Consider the following 16,024-nt stretch of genomic DNA (forward strand, 5'->3'; position numbering starts at 1 on the left):
CTTGTATGAGTCTTGCTAATTTGCATGCCTCGTGCATAGTCTCTCACCATCTATTCACTATAATATACTGAAAAGGAAATGTGCCCTTGGGCCATTTCTAAGTATTTTGGTGATTGAGTGCCAACGCAAGTGCTTTTGTGGTTATCTATGCAATGTGGTGGACAAAGTGCAAATCATGTCAAAAGGTATGTTTCTAGACTTAGTACATTGTTTTATGGACTAATGTATTGTGTCTAAGTACTGGAAACATGAAAGATTGAATTGGAAATGAGATGGCTCTGTTCAGCCAAAGTCAGCTCGGTCTGGGTGCACCGGACTGTCCGGTGGTGCACCGGACAGTGTCCGGTGTGCCAGGCAGGCTCAGGCGAACTTGCCGCTCTCGGGAAGGAATTAACGGCGTATGGCTATAATTCACCAGACTGTCCGGTGTGCACCGGACTGTCTGGTGAGCCAACGGTCGGCCGGGCCAATGGTCGGCTGTGCGATCTGCGCGCGACACGTGGCCGAGCCAACAGTCGGGAAGGGGCACCGGACTGTCCGGTGTGCACCGGACAGTGTCCGGTGCGAAAACGGCTCCAAGGCTGTCAACGGTCGGCCTCGCCAGATAAGGAAGGAAATCCGCACCAGACAGTGTCCGGTGCGCCAGGCGACAGAAGGCAAGAATTGCCTTCCCGGATTGCTCTCAACGGCTCCTAGCTGCCTTGGGACTATAAAAGGGACCCCTAGGCGCATGAAGGAGTACACCAAGCATTCTCAAAGCATTCCTAAGCACTAAGACATCGATTCCGCGCTTTTGATTCCTTGCGATAGCAATTAGAGCTCTAGTTGAGTTGTGAACTCATTGAGTCGTGTTGTGAGCTCTTGTTGCGACTTGTGTGCGTGGTGTTGCTGTGATTTCTTGTCTTGAGTGTGTTGCTCATCCCTCCCTTACTCCGTACTTCTTTGTGAATTTCAAGTGTAAGGGCGAGAGGCTCCAAAGTGTGGAGATTCCTCGCAAACGGGATATAGTAAAGCAAGCAAAACACCGTGGTATTCAAGTGGGTCTTTGGACCGCTTGAGAGGGGTTGATTGCAACCCTCGTCCGTTGGGACACCACAACGTGGAGTAGGCAAGCGTTGGTCTTGGTCGAACCACGGGATAAACCACTGTGCCATCTCTGTGATTGATCTCTTGTGGTTATTGTGTTTTGTTGAGACTCCTCTCTAGCCACTTGACATTATTGTGTTAACGCCTAATCAAGTTTAAGTTTCAAGTTTCACAGGATCACCTATTCACCCCCCCCTCTAGGTGCTCTCAATTGGTATCAGAGCCGTTCTCTTCAAGAAAGGGACTAACCGCCCGAAGAGATGGATCCTAAGGGCAAGGGGATTGTGATCAATGATAAGGAGAAGGAGTCCTTCGTCAACGAGCCCAAGGATGACAAGCCTACCGACTCGGGCTCGGGCCACAAACGCAAAGATGGGAAGAAGAAGAAGACAAGACGCATCAAGGAGATTGTCTACTACGACGACAGCGATGAGTCCACTTCTTCCCAAAAGGACAACGACGACAACGACTACGACAAAAGAAAGACGGTTAATTCGAACTTTTCTTTCGATTACTCTCGTATTCCGCATAGCTCAAATGCACATTTGCTTTCCATCCCTCTTGGCAAACCTCCACACTTTGATGGGGAGGACTACGGATTTTGGAGTCACAAAATGCGTAGTCACATGTTCTCTCTCCATCCAAGTATATGGGAGATTGTTGAGCATGGAATGAAATTTGATAGCTCGGATAGTCCTATATTTATTAATGAACAGATTCATAAAAATGCACAAGCTACTACTGTGTTGTTAGCCTCTTTGTGCAGGGACAAGTACCATAAGGTGAGCGGCTTGAACAATGCCAAGCAGATCTGGGACACCCTCAAGATCTCTCATGAGGGGAATGACATCACCTTGCTCACCAAGATGGAGTTGGTAGAGGGCGAGCTCGGGAGATTTGCAATGATAAGGGGCGAGGAGCCAACCCAAACATACAACCGGCTCAAGACCCTCATCAACAAAATAAGGAGCTACGGAAGCACGCAATGGACGGACCATGACGTCGTTCGCCTAATGCTAAGGTCCTTTACTGTACTTGATCCACATCTGGTGAACAATATTCGTGAAAATCCTAGGTACACCAAGATGTCGCCCGAAGAAGTTCTTGGGAAGTTTGTGAGCGGGCGAATGATGATCAAGGAGGCGAGATACGTGGACGACGCATTGAATGGTCCAATCAATGAGCCTCAACCCTTTGCTCTCAAGGCAACAAGAAGCAAGGAGGCGCTACCTAGCAAGGTGGCACAAGTTGAGGCGGCAGGGCTAAATGATGAAGAGATGGCTCTCATCATCAAGCGCTTCAAGACGGCGCTAAAGGGTCACAAGGGGCAGCCAAGCAAGACCAAGACAAAGGGGAAGCGCTCATGCTTCAAGTGTGGTAAGATTGGTCATTTTATCGCTAACTGCCCTGATAATGATAGTGACCAGGAATAGGGGAACAAGAGGGAGAAGAAGAAGGCATACAAAAAGGCTAAGGGCGAGGCACACCTTGGCAAGGAGTGGGACTCGGATTGTTCGTCATTCGACTCCGACAATGAAGGACTCGCCGCCACCGCCTTCAACAAGTCATCCCTCTTCTCCAACGAGCGTCACACATGCCTCATGGCGAAGGAGAAGAAGGTATGTAATCGAAACAATGCCACTTATGATTCTTCTAGTGATGATGAGTCTAGTGATGAAGAAATAGATTACTCTAGTTTGTTCAAGGGATTGAATAGAACTAAAATAGATAAGATTAATGAATTGATTGATGCCTTGAATGAAAAGGATAGACTTTTAGAGAAACAAGAGGACCTTTTATATGAAGAGCATGACAAATTTGTAGAGGCACAAAAATCTCATGCTTTAGAAGTTAAAAGAAATGAAATGTTTTCTTGTGAACTATCTTCTTGCCATGAGACAATTTCTAGCTTAAGGAGCATAAATGATGATTTGAATGCTAAGTTAGAGATAGCTAGTAAAACTAACTCTTGTGTAGAACATGTTATGATTTGCAATAGGTGTAAAGATTTTGACATTGATGCTTGTAGTGAACACCTTGTTTCAATTTCCAAATTGAATGATGAATTGACTAGTCTTAATGCCCAACTTAAGACTAGCAAGAATGAATTTGACAAGCTAAAATTTGCAAGGGATGCCTACACGACTGGTAGACACCCCTCAATTAAGGATGGACTTGGCTTCAAGTGGGAAGACAAGGACTTAACAAGCCATAAGGCTCCCATCTCCGCCAAGGAGAAAGGGAAGGCTCCTATGGCTAGTAGTGCAAAAAGGAACCATGCTTTTATGTACCATGATAGAAGATAGTCTTATAGGAGTTGTAATGCTAATGATGCTTTTGACTCTCATGCCATGTTTGCTTCTAGTTCTTCCTATATGCATGGTAGAGATATGTCTAGGAGATATTTTGTTCATATGCCTAGGAGAAATGTTGTTAATGTTCCTAGGAAAGTTAATGAACCTTCTACAATATATCATGCTTTAAATGCTTCCTTTGCTATTTGTAGAAAGGATAGGAAGATAGTTGCTAGAAAATTAGGGTCAAAATGCAAGGGAGACAAAACTTGCATTTTGGTCCCTAAGGATATTTGTACTAACCTTGCAGGACCCAACATGAGTTGGGTACCTAAGACCCAAGCCTAAATTTGCCTTGCAGGTTTATGCATCCGGGGGCTCTAGCTGGATTATCGACAGCGGATGCACAAACCATATGACGGGGGAGAAGAAGATGTTCACCTCCTACGTCAAAAATAAGGATTCCCAAGATTCAATAATATTCGGTGATGGGAATCAAGGCAAGGTAAAAGGGTTAGGTAAAATTGCTATTTCATCCGAGCACTCTATATCTAATGTGTTTTTAGTTGAGTCTCTTGGATATAATTTGTTATATGTTAGTCAATTATGCAATATGGGATATAATTGTCTATTCACAAATGTGGATGTGTCTGTCTTTAGAAGAAGTGATGATTCATTAGCTTTTAAGGGTGTATTAAACGACAAACTTTATTTAGTTGATTTTGCAAAAGAGGAGGCCGGTCTAGATGCATGCTTAATTGCTAAGACTAGCATGGCTGGTTGTGGCATCGCCGCTTAGCACATGTGGGGATGAAGAACCTTCACAAGCTTCTAAAGGGAGAACACGTGATAGGTCTAACCAATGTTACTTTCGAAAAAGATAGACCTTGCGCAGCTTGTCAAGCAGGTAAACAAGTGGGAGGAGCGCATCACAGCAAGAATGTGATGACCACGTCAAGACCTCTGGAGCTGCTACATATGGACCTCTTCGGACCCGTCGCCTATCTAAGCATAGGAGGAAGTAAGTATGGACTAGTTATTGTTGATGACTTTTCCCGCTTCACTTGGGTATTCTTTTTGCAGGATAAATCTGAAACCCAAGGGACCCTCAAGCGCTTCCTAAGGAGAGCTTAAAACGAGTTTGAGCTCAAGGTGAAGAAGATAAGGAGCGACAATGGGTCCGAGTTCAAGAACCTTCAAGTGGAGGAGTACCTTGAGGAGGAAGGGATCAAGCATGAGTTCTCCGCTCCCTACACACCACAGCAAAATGGTGTGGTAGAGAGAAAGAACAGAACGCTTATAGACATGGCGAGGACGATGCTTGGAGAGTTCAAGACCCCCGATATCTTTACCAAGCCTTTAGATGAGCAGACCTTTTGCAAGTTGCGTAGTGAGCTAAATGTCTTAGATTCGCGGAACTTGGATTGATTTATAGCATACTTGTGTTTATGCCTTTGATCATGTTCCTTTTGCATTTTGTTGCTTATTTATGGTGCTCAAGTTGTACAAGCACTCCCCGGACCTCACAAGTCCGTTGCAAAGTGATGCACATATTTAGGGGGAGATGTGTTACAACTTGACCCTTTGAGACTAACCATGTGCTTGAGTTTGCTTGATTTAGTCTCTAAGGAGGATTGAAAGGAAAAGGTGGACTTGGACCATGCGAGACTTCCACTGCACTCCGATGAGAGGGTAATTTATTCCAAGTTCATCTTTATGATCTAATTGCCTTTTTACTCGTAGTTGAAGATTTTGGTGAGGCAATGGGGTTAAAGGGCCAAAATTGATCCCATTTTGGTGCTTGATGCCAAAGGGGGAGAAAATAAGGCTAAAGCAATAAATGGATCAGCTACCACTTGAGAAATTTTGAAAATAGTAGAATAGAGCTTTTGGGTTGTCAAAACTCTTTTATTGTCTCTTTTGTCAAAAGTTGGCCTCTTGTGGGGAGAAGTGTTGATTATGGGAAAAAGGGGGAGTTTTTGAAATCCTTGATCAATTTCTTTTGGAATACCTCTCTTTATGTCTCTACAAGTGAATTTGATTTAGAGATAGGAAATTGAGTTTGATTTGCAAAAACAAACCAAGTGGTGGCAAAGAGTGATCCATATATGCCAAATATGATTCAAAACAAATATTGAGTTTTCATTTGCATTGATATTGCACTTGTTCTAGTTGCTTTATGTTGTGTTGGCATAAATCACCAAAAAGGGTGAGATTGAAAGGGAAATGTGCCCTTGGGCCATTTCTAAGTATTTTGGTGATTGAGTGCCAACGCAAGTGCTTTTGTGTTGATCTATGCAATGTGGTGGACAAAGTGCAAATCATGTCAAAAGGTATGTTTCTAGACTTAATACATTGTTTTATGGACTAATGTATTGTGTCTAAGTACTGGAAACAGGAAAGATTGAATTGGAAATGAGATGGCACTGTTCAGCCAAAGTCAGCTCGGTCTGGGTGCACCGGACTGTCTGGTGTGCCAGGCGGGCTCAGGCGAACTTGCCGCTCTCGGGAAGGAATTAACGGCGTACGACTATAATTCACCGGACTGTCCGGTGTGCACCGGACTGTCCGGTGAGCCAACGGTCGGCCGGACCAACGGTCGGCTGCGCGATCTGCGCGACACGTGGCCGAGCCAACGGTCGGGAAGGGGCACCGGACTGTCCGGTGTGCACCGGACAGTGTCCGGTGCGCCAACGGCTCCAAGGCTGCCAACGGTCGGCTTCGCCAGATAAGGAAGGAAATCCGCACCGGACAGTGTCCGGTGGTGCACCAGACTGTCCGGTGCGCCAGGCGACAGAAGGCAAGAATTGCCTTCCCGGATTGCTCTCAACGGCTCCTAGCTGCCTTGGGGCTATAAAAGGGACCCCTAGGCGCATGAAGGAGTACACCAAGCATTCTCAAAGCATTCCTAAGCACTAAGACATCGATTCCGCGCTTTTGATTCCTTGCGATAGCAATTAGAGCTCTAGTTGAGTTGTGAACTCATTGAGTCGTGTTGTGAGCTCTTGTTGCGACTTGTGTGCGTGGTGTTGCTGTGATTTCTTGTCTTGAGTGTGTTGCTCATCCCTCCCTTACTCCGTACTTCTTTGTGAATTTCAAGTGTAAGGGCGAGAGGCTCCAAAGTGTGGAGATTCCTCGCAAACGGGATATAGTAAAGCAAGCAAAACACCATGGTATTCAAGTGGGTCTTTGGACCGCTTGAGAGGGGTTGATTGCAACCCTCGTCCGTTGGGACGCCACAACGTGGAGTAGGCAAGCGTTGGTCTTGGCCGAACCACGGGATAAACCACTGTGCCATCTCTGTGATTGATCTCTTGTGGTTATTGTGTTTTGTTGAGACTCCTCTCTAGCCACTTGGCATTATTGTGCTAACGCCTAATCAAGTTTAAGTTTCAAGTTTCACAGGATCACCTATTCACCCCCCCCTCTAGGTGCTCTCATATACAGAATCCGTGTGACAAACATTATCAATATCGCACAAACTATTTTAAAGAGTCAATATAGATTTTTTAATAATAGGCAAATATGTCGACAACCGTACATTAATCTAATCCTTTTTAGCGATATTAATAAGTCTTTGTTGTATGTTTGCAGGGATGGCATAGCGGCATGAATTATCCTCGTAACTTCACAGATCAATTACAAAGTTCTTTCGAAGAATCTTTGCATCCTACACACAAAGATATAAGAGAACAAAACGTCAAATTTATATTATGTAACTGAAATGTATGTTTGAACATGAAACAAACGTACTCCACTCACCCTATCAAATTCCATTCGTCTAGCACTCCCTCACATGACCATAGCTTGTAGAACAAAGTAGATGGTATTAACCCTATAGAATAATGTTTGGCCAACTATATATTATATACAATGGTTATCATAGAAAACATTTAAACTATTGAGAATGTGGTATTGAGAAAATACCCTTTTAAGTCAATTCGAACAACAGATCGAATTGTATGTTCCCACTTAAAAATATCCTATGCCCATCCAGAACGTTTCTTGTTGTAGGCAATCTTATATTTCTTTGAGGCCATGATAATTGCTTCCGCAAACCTCTTGTATGACATGTGTTTACACCAATCTTGAGTGGGTGTAAAGTCTATAAAAGTTACATGCTTTTTACCATGATCGATTACGAAAAGTGTGTAGCATCCGTTCAATTTCCATGGTATAAGAACCTACAAAATATCAGTCATCGGGATTGCAACGAAGTGCCTTTTATAAATACATTCGAAATGAACACATACTTACATATTTACAACCAGTGATATAATAGTTCAATGAAGGCCAACAGTCGAGTGTTTTGGCTAACTCTTCTGCTGTAGGATCTTGATGGTACTTTGGAAGTTTACCAAAACCAACCATTCTCTAGATAAATATATATACATGTCCACATGAGGATTATATGTATAGATACAATATATTACTACATTATTGATTGGAAACAAACTTACCCAGAAGCACATGTCCTGTCACACCCGGTTTTAGAAGGCAAACCGAATGCGAACCATGTACGTGCCAGGATCAGTTATTCACGTACACAGCAGTTACATAACATGGACATCATCACACAGTGCTCAAAATAGTATAAAAGGGAATAATAGTTGATTACATCATACGTCTGAGACGTCCATATAGTTCTTACAATAAATCAAAGTGCGGAAAAGAAACGTAGATAAACGCGGCCTTCACAGGCAGCCGACTGGGGGTTGCCGCTAACCCACTCCTAGAACTCGTCGTAGTCTTGGAACTCCTGGAAGTCTCCTTCCAAAGCTTCATCTTCGCCTGAGCAGTGGTTGCAATGCTGACAACCTGGGGATGGGGGGGTTTGGTGTGTAGAGCAAGGGTGAGTACACATCAACATACTCAGCAAGTATCCTGTTTGGCTGTAGTGGACTAGCTTTATGTGGGGATAAGTCAAGCAGTTGCTTTTAGTTGGTCAGATTATTACTTACTAGTAGAAAGCCAAGTTTTAACATTACCCAAGTTATTAACCCGATGTACCCTTTCCAAACGGAAAGAATACCACTTACCAGCACCATAGTCATAACCAGAACCATCGATCTCATAACCACCTGTACCACAATGTCTCTGATCAAGTACCACTAATCACTGGAGCTCCCTTGGCCGCTCATAACCGCGAGCACGGCTGATATATCAGTTTCATAACACTCTGCAGAGGTTGTGCACTTTACCCACAAGCCGTGATTCCCTCTTGCCTCGGGCCGATCAAACCCTTAAACACTACCAAGGTGAATAGGCAGGGTTTCACTACGTAGCCTTTACAAAGATTCCCCGGGGCTGTAGCCGCCCGTTAGGTTTCCTAAATGTACCGCACTCCTCCCCAAGGGACAAATCAACCTTGGCAGAGCGAGCCGCATACACCGAGCCCCATTGACGGCACGACGGCGAAGCGAACTACACCCCGGATCCTCTAATTATTCAGCTAAGGGCACCCCATTCCACCCTCATGGTTGCACTGTTTTCCCGGGCGGTCATCCATAGAACAGGTCCTTACGGAGAGGCACTCGAGAAACCGCTCGAGCCCCCTTGAAGACCACAAGCATAACATCATAATAAGAGAAGGGAAAACAGCGTATCATAGATAATTCTCATCATGTTCATTGATTAGAGTTGAGCAATAGCATAAAGCTAGGTAATAATAATCCAACCCAAATAGGTAATCAAGGACACGGATAACAAAAGCTAGTCAATCCTTAGGTATAAATGTGTAATGCGGGGGGTGAATTAAAGAATGAATAGGACAGAGATAGGTCAAAGGACACTTGCCTCCACCAAACGACTGCTGCTCAGGGGCTTCTCCTGCGAGTTCCTCGGGCTCTTCGACCGGATCGTTCTCTATGCGATTGCAAGCATACATACATTCATCCATTCAAATTGGGAAACAAACAGTACATCATACAAGGGAACAAATAAAGTGAATATGCATCAAGTATGACATTCGATATCGCATTCATTATGGTTAGAAAGAAACGGGAAAAGGTCTCGCAGGGGTTAAAGCTTATGCACTAATGATTAGTTACAATTGGTTCTAACAAAAGAATTCAGTTATATGCACTAATGGAAACCTAGTCATTTTTAGTTGATCAACATTGAACTGGATAAACAATTGATTATATGAATTAACTAGCGTAATGGAATTCTAAATTAAATTTCCTATTTCAATATCATGAACAATGATTAGCCTGCCTAAAACAAAATAAATAAAAGGACATAAACTGAAATAAAATAAAATAAAATAAAATAAAAATAAAAAAAAAACAGGGGGGGCGGTTGAACCGGCCTGGGGCAGGGGCGGGGGGGGCGGCCGAGCTGGGGCGGCTGGACGCGCAGGGGGCGGTCGGGCTGGGCGCGCAGGGGCGGCCGAACCGGCGGGGCGGGGCAGGGGGCGGCCGAACCGGCGGGGCGGGGCAGGGGGCGGCCGAGCCGGCGGGGGCGCGGGGCAGGGGGGCGGCCGAACCGGCCAAGGGCGGCGGCGGCCGAGCCGGCCATGGGGGCGGCTGAGCGGGCGGCGGTTGGGCCGGGGGGGGGAGAGAGGAGGGGAGAGGGAAGGGAGGAGAGGGGGAGGGGGACCTCACCGGGGACGGGGACGGGGCGGCCGAGCGGCGGGGCGGCCGAACCGGCGATGGGGCAGGGGGCGGCGGCTAGGGAGAAAATGAGAGAAGGGAGGGAGAGAGAGGGGTTTTGGGAAAAATAAAGGGAGGGGGGCGGCATGGGCCAACTGGGCCCAAAGGGGCGCGCGGGGGCGGCTGGGCCGGCCGGGGCGGCCCACGGCGCGGGAGAGAGAAAGAGGAGGAGAGAGAAAGAAAAAGAAAAAGAAAGAAGAGGTTTTCTTCTCCTTTTTTGAAATCCGATCTTCCTAGATGAATGCACTTACATTTTTAAGCAATCGAAAGAATGCATGGTTCGGCATGGTGCATCAAACAACATCAAGTAATTTTAGGGTTTTTCTTTACACGGGAATTCCAAGCCGAACTCCGTTATAACTTTGGAAAAGATCAAGGTTTAGCGAGGGAATGAGAAAAAGAAAAGGGTAACGCCTGAATTTTGGTGAAAGAAAAGAAGAAAAAATTCTACCCCCAAATTCAGGGCGTTACAAACCTATCCCCCTTAAAAGAATCTCGCCCTCGAGATTCAGGGCTGGCTAGCAAAGAGCTCTGGGTACTTAGCCATCAGATCATCTTCACGCTCCCAGGTTGCTTCTTCCTCAGAGTGGTGATTCCATCTGACTTTGCACATTCTGATGGTCTTCCTTCGGGTGACTCGGTCTGCAACCTCAAGGACTTGCACTGGCTTCTCAACGTAGGTCAAGTCCTCCTGGACTTCAAGACCTTCCACTGGCAACTGCTCTTCTGGCACACGCAAGCACTTTTTCAACTGAGACACATGAAAGACATTATGCACAGCAGACAAATTCTCTGGCAAACTGAGCTGATAGGCCACTTCTCCACGTCTTGCAAGAATCTGATACGGACCAATGTAGCGGGGTGCTAGCTTGCCTTTGACTCCGAACCTTCTGACTCCTCTGATCGGTGACACTTTCAGATAGACAAATTCTCCGACTTCGAAACTCAGCTCTCTTCTTCTTGTGTCTGCATAGCTTCGCTGTCTCGATTGCGCTATCTTCAGATTCTCTCGGACCATCTTGATGTTCTCTTCGGCTTCAAGTAAAATGTCTGGCCCAAACACTTGCTTCTCTCCAGGTTGATCCCATTGCAACGGAGTTCTGCAACTCCTTCCATAGAGCGCCTGAAATGGTGACATCTTCAAACTGGCCTGGTAACTGTTGTTATAGGAAAATTCTGCATAAGGCAATCTCTTGTCCCATCTGGACTGATCTTGCAACGCACAGGCTCTCAACATGTCTTCAAGAACTTGGTTTGTCCTTTCGGTCTGACCATCTGTCTGCGGATGATAAGCTGAACTGAAATTCAGATGTGTACCCAAGGCTTCATGCAACTGCTGCCAGAAATGAGAGGTGAACTGCGTTCCTCTGTCTGATACTATCTTCTTTGGCACACCATGAAGACAAACGATCCGAGACATATACAACTCTGCCAATACTGCACTGCTGTAATTGGTCTTGACAGGTATGAAGTGGGCTGACTTGGTCAAACGGTCCACTACTACCCAAATGGAATCGTAGCCGGCTCGAGTGCGAGGCAATCCGACTATGAAATCCATACCGATTTCGTCCCATTTCCACTGAGGGATCTGCAACGGTTGCAACAATCCAGCAGGTCTCTGGTGCTCTGCCTTAATTCTTCGACAACTATCACACATAGCCACATGCTCTGCGATTTCTCTCTTCATTCCGTACCACCAGAATTTCTTCTTCAGATCCTGATACATCTTCTCACTGCCAGGGTGAATTGAATAAGCTGTCTCATGAGCTTCCTTAAGAATCAACTCCCGAATGGACTGGACATTGGGAACACACAAGCGGTCTTTGAACCATATCACGCCTTCTGCATCTTCTCGAAAATCTTTGCCTCTGCCATCTAGAATCAGTCGCCGAATCTCACTGATCTTTTCATCATTCTTCTGCGCTTCTTTGATTTCGCGCTCCAAGGTAGGTTCCAACTCAACTGTGACTCCTCGCGAATTGTTCAGAAATCCGAGACTCAACCTGTCGAACTCCTTGGCCAACTCATAAGGCATCGGACGAGCGACCATCAGATTGACTTGACTCTTTCTGCTCAAAGCATCTGCCACTACGTTTGCTTTGCCTGGATGGTAATGAATCTCCAACTCATAGTCTTTGATCAACTCTAACCATCTTCGTTGCCTCATGTTCAACTCTGACTGAGTGAATATGTACTTCAGACTCTTGTGGTCTGTGTAAACATCGCATTTCTGTCCATACAGATAGTGCCTCCATGTCTTCAGTGCGTGAACCACTGCTGCCAACTCTAGATCATGGATTGGGTAATTCTTTTCATGAACCTTCAGCTGCCGGGACGAGTAAGCCACAACTCTTCCCTCTTGCATCAACACACATCCCAAACCTGTGTAGCAAGCATCACAATACACCGAGAAGGGCTTGTGCACATCAGGCAAGACTAGGACAGGCGCTGTAGTCAACTTCTCTTTCAGCGCTTCAAAGGCCTCTTGGCATTTCTGGGTCCACTTGAACTCAACTTTGTTGCCTAGCAACGCTGTCATCGGTTTTGCAATCTTCGAAAACCCTTCAATGAATCGCCGATAATATCCGGCCATTCCAATGAAACTCTTGATTCCTCGAGCATCTGTTGGCGCTTTCCAGTTCAGAATGTCTGCCACTTTCTTCGGATCAACAGCCAATCCTTCTTTGTTGATTATGTGACCCAAGAACAGGACTTCACTGATCCAGAACTCACACTTGCTCAACTTTGCATACAACTGGTGCTCTCGCAATCTCTGCAATACCATCCTCAAATGATCTATGTGCTCTTCTTCGCTTTGAGAATAAATCAGAATGTCATCAATGAATACCACCACAAACTTATCAAGGTAATCCATGAATACACTGTTCATCAAGTTCATAAAGAACGCTGGCGCATTGGTCAAACCAAAAGACATCACTGTGAACTCATACAAACCATACTTGGTAATAAATGCCGTCTTCGGAATGTCCGAAGGTCGGATCCTGAGCTGATGATAACCTGACCTCAGATCAATCTTGGAGAACACACTGGCTCCTCTCAACTGGTCGAACAGATCTTCTATTCTGGGCAAAGGATACTTGTTCTTGATCGTGACTTCATTCAAAGCTCGGTAATCGATACACATCCTTTTGGTGCCATGTTTCTTTTCTACGAACAAGACAGGAGCGGCCCAAGGCGAGGTGCTTGGCCGAATGTAACCTTTTTCTGACAGCTCATCAATTTGCTTCTTAAGTTCAACCAACTCTGGTCCAGATATTCTGTAAGCTCTCTTAGAGATAGGGGCGGTTCCAGGAAGAAGCTTGTTGGAACTTGCTCTCTGCTGCAAGTGGGCCAACGGGGGTGAACAATGGCGACAACAGGGTTACGTGCACGGGGGCAATAGCTCTGTTGATCTAGCCTCTCACGGGCACTGTGCGGGGGTATTTATAGGTGTCTGAGTGCCCAGCGTCTTGTCTTAAGGACGCATGTGCCCTCAGACGCCTAGTTTATCCCCGGAATATTCCCATAAAGCAGGGTTACAAGCTGTAATTACAAGTATGCCTTTACAAGTCAGGCCCGTAATACAGAGGCGGCCACGCGGGGCCCGTTACAATGGGCCAGATCACACGTGGGCCTTGGGGCTGAATGAGGCCGCGCCGTGTGAGGACGTCGCCGCAGGTCTTCGTCAAAGTGTCGAGTCCTGCGAAGGGTGTCCCTGCCCGCTTTGCCTCCGTCGGACCAGCGGCTGCAGCGAAGGCCTGGAGCGAAGGGTGGCGTCTTTGCCTTCGCCCCAACATTTGCCCTCCGAGGGACCAGTTCGACAAAGTCACCTGGTGCCGAAGACGTCGCTAGATGGCGGAGACGCTGCCCTCGCTCGAAGTGGTTCCGCGGGGGTTTTTGATGTGACCGTTGATGGACGGCGTACTGTTGGATTGCGGGTTTCCCGAAGCGTCGCGGCCTGTCGGGTTGTGGGTTTCCCGAGGAGCCGCGCCCTGCCTATAAAAGGGGGGCGGGGGCGGCGCTGTTTGAATTCTGCTTTCCGCGCTCCGTAAAACCCTAGCCGCCCGCCGCCTTGCTGCTCCTTTTCCTCCGCTGCTCCCTTTGCTCGCCGTCGTTCTGGCTCGAGTGAAGCAAACCGCCCGCCGCCGCCGACGGTACGTAGCCATGCCATCCTCTTCTTCTTCCGCCACCGCCACGCCGCCGGCCGTCGCCTCGTCTGAGGAGACGTTGAGTGACGCGATGGTGGAAGAGTTGCGCGCCGGCGACTTTTGGCGACGGAGTCGCTCGGGCCCCGGGGACGGAGGAAGTCCCGGAGCCGGAGGGCGAGTTGGTTGTTTTCGAGGCGTTCTTCGCCGCCGGACTCCGCCTGCCTGCGCACCGGTTTGTCAGCGAAGTCCTGCGCAGATTCAGTGTTCAAATACATCAGCTTACGCCGAACGCCATAGTGGCGCTGGCGAAGTATGTCTGGGCGACGACTTCGTACGGCGGGCAGCCGTCGGTTGAAGTTTTCGCGAAGAATTATTGCTTGCATTGGCAGAAAAGGGTGGTTGAGGGCGGAGTTGCGCAGTTCGGGTCGTGCACTTTCACGCCGAAGACCGGCAAGACCACGATGCCAGTAGTGGAGTTGGTCCCGTGCGCCCGCAACAAGTGGGGCAGTTGGAATGAGTTTTGGTTTTATGTTTCTGAGGCAACTGTCGAAGGCCATCAAGGGCTCCCCGTGTCCGTAATGTGCTCTCACTATTACTCTGCGTATCCGCCTTTCGAAGTGGCAGAAGAGGATACAGACGAAGAGGCCCTACGGTACGCCGCCGGTCAGAGCAGCGGGCGTGATTTGGTTGAAGAGTTTGCGGCGTACGGGGTCTGGCCCTTGGCGCACGGCTGGGCGCTGGGCGAAGTATGCCCTCGCCAGATGCCCTTTCACGGAGGAAGGGAGGTGCGAAGTCCTGCCTTCGCACTGAGTTTGCGGAACCGTGACCCGGCCGCCTTCGTGCGTGATGCAGAAGACTTGGCGGTGCGACTCGTGGGGCGCTACGTGCCGAAGACGGAAGGCCAGCGCAGTTTCGATATCCGTGGGTCAAACGATCGCTTGAACAGGGTCTTTGAATTAAATCAACTGCCGTACGACGGCTACCCTGGTCAGGACGAAGCAGACCGCCGCGGGAAGAAACCGGCGGTGGAGGCCGGAGGCGACCCTGCGCTGGCGGCCGCCACCTCTTCGAAAAAGAGAAAATTAGGTACTGCGATGGGAGGGCTTGGGGTGTCTGATAGTTTCGCTAGAGAGTTAATGAGGACGTGTGCGGCCCCGGGGGAGAGGATGTCTTCGCCCGAGCTCCGGGAGTCTTCGGCTCGGATGCTGAGGGTTACCGGGGGTTGCTGGCCTAAAAACATTCCTATCCCCTGGGATGAAGAGGACTGTTTTACATCTCGTATGGCTCGTCGGTGGAAAGTTTTTCCTTATGGGCGAAATATCGGTCATGTTGTGTGGGCAGTGATGGACAAGGATCGCCAAGCGGCGGCGCGGAAACGCCAGGCGACCGTGAGGGTTCATGAAGCCCGGCCGAAAAGGCAGCGGGGAGCATCGAAGGCTGAGGCCTCCGGCGGAGGCAAGCCGCCATTGCCGGCGAAGGCGGGTGCCTCCGCGCCTGGCAAGGCGCCGGAGGCGACGGTGGGCGCCGGAGGCCCCAAGCTGTCGAAGGTGGTGCCGTCCGCCAGCGGAGTGGCGGAGGCTGCGAAGGCGGCCCGATCGCTACCGCCGCCCGGCAAACGCGTTGCCGACTTCGGCACTGAGATTGATGTGGAGGATTATCTTGGGGGTGAGTCTATATGTATACACCTTTTTTTTTTTTAATCTGTTGATGCGTTGCAGGGTTGGACGAGGGCCCGCTCGCTCTAGTTGTGCCTGGCGCGGCGGTCGCGACGGCTGCGCCAGCGCCGAAGGCGGGGGTAGAGACCCTTGGCGCTGGAGGCGAGGTGACTGCCCTCGCGTTGGTC

Source organism: Zea mays, chromosome 1, assembly GCF_902167145.1.
Source record: "Zea mays cultivar B73 chromosome 1, Zm-B73-REFERENCE-NAM-5.0, whole genome shotgun sequence".
Lineage (NCBI taxonomy): Eukaryota > Viridiplantae > Streptophyta > Magnoliopsida > Poales > Poaceae > Zea > Zea mays.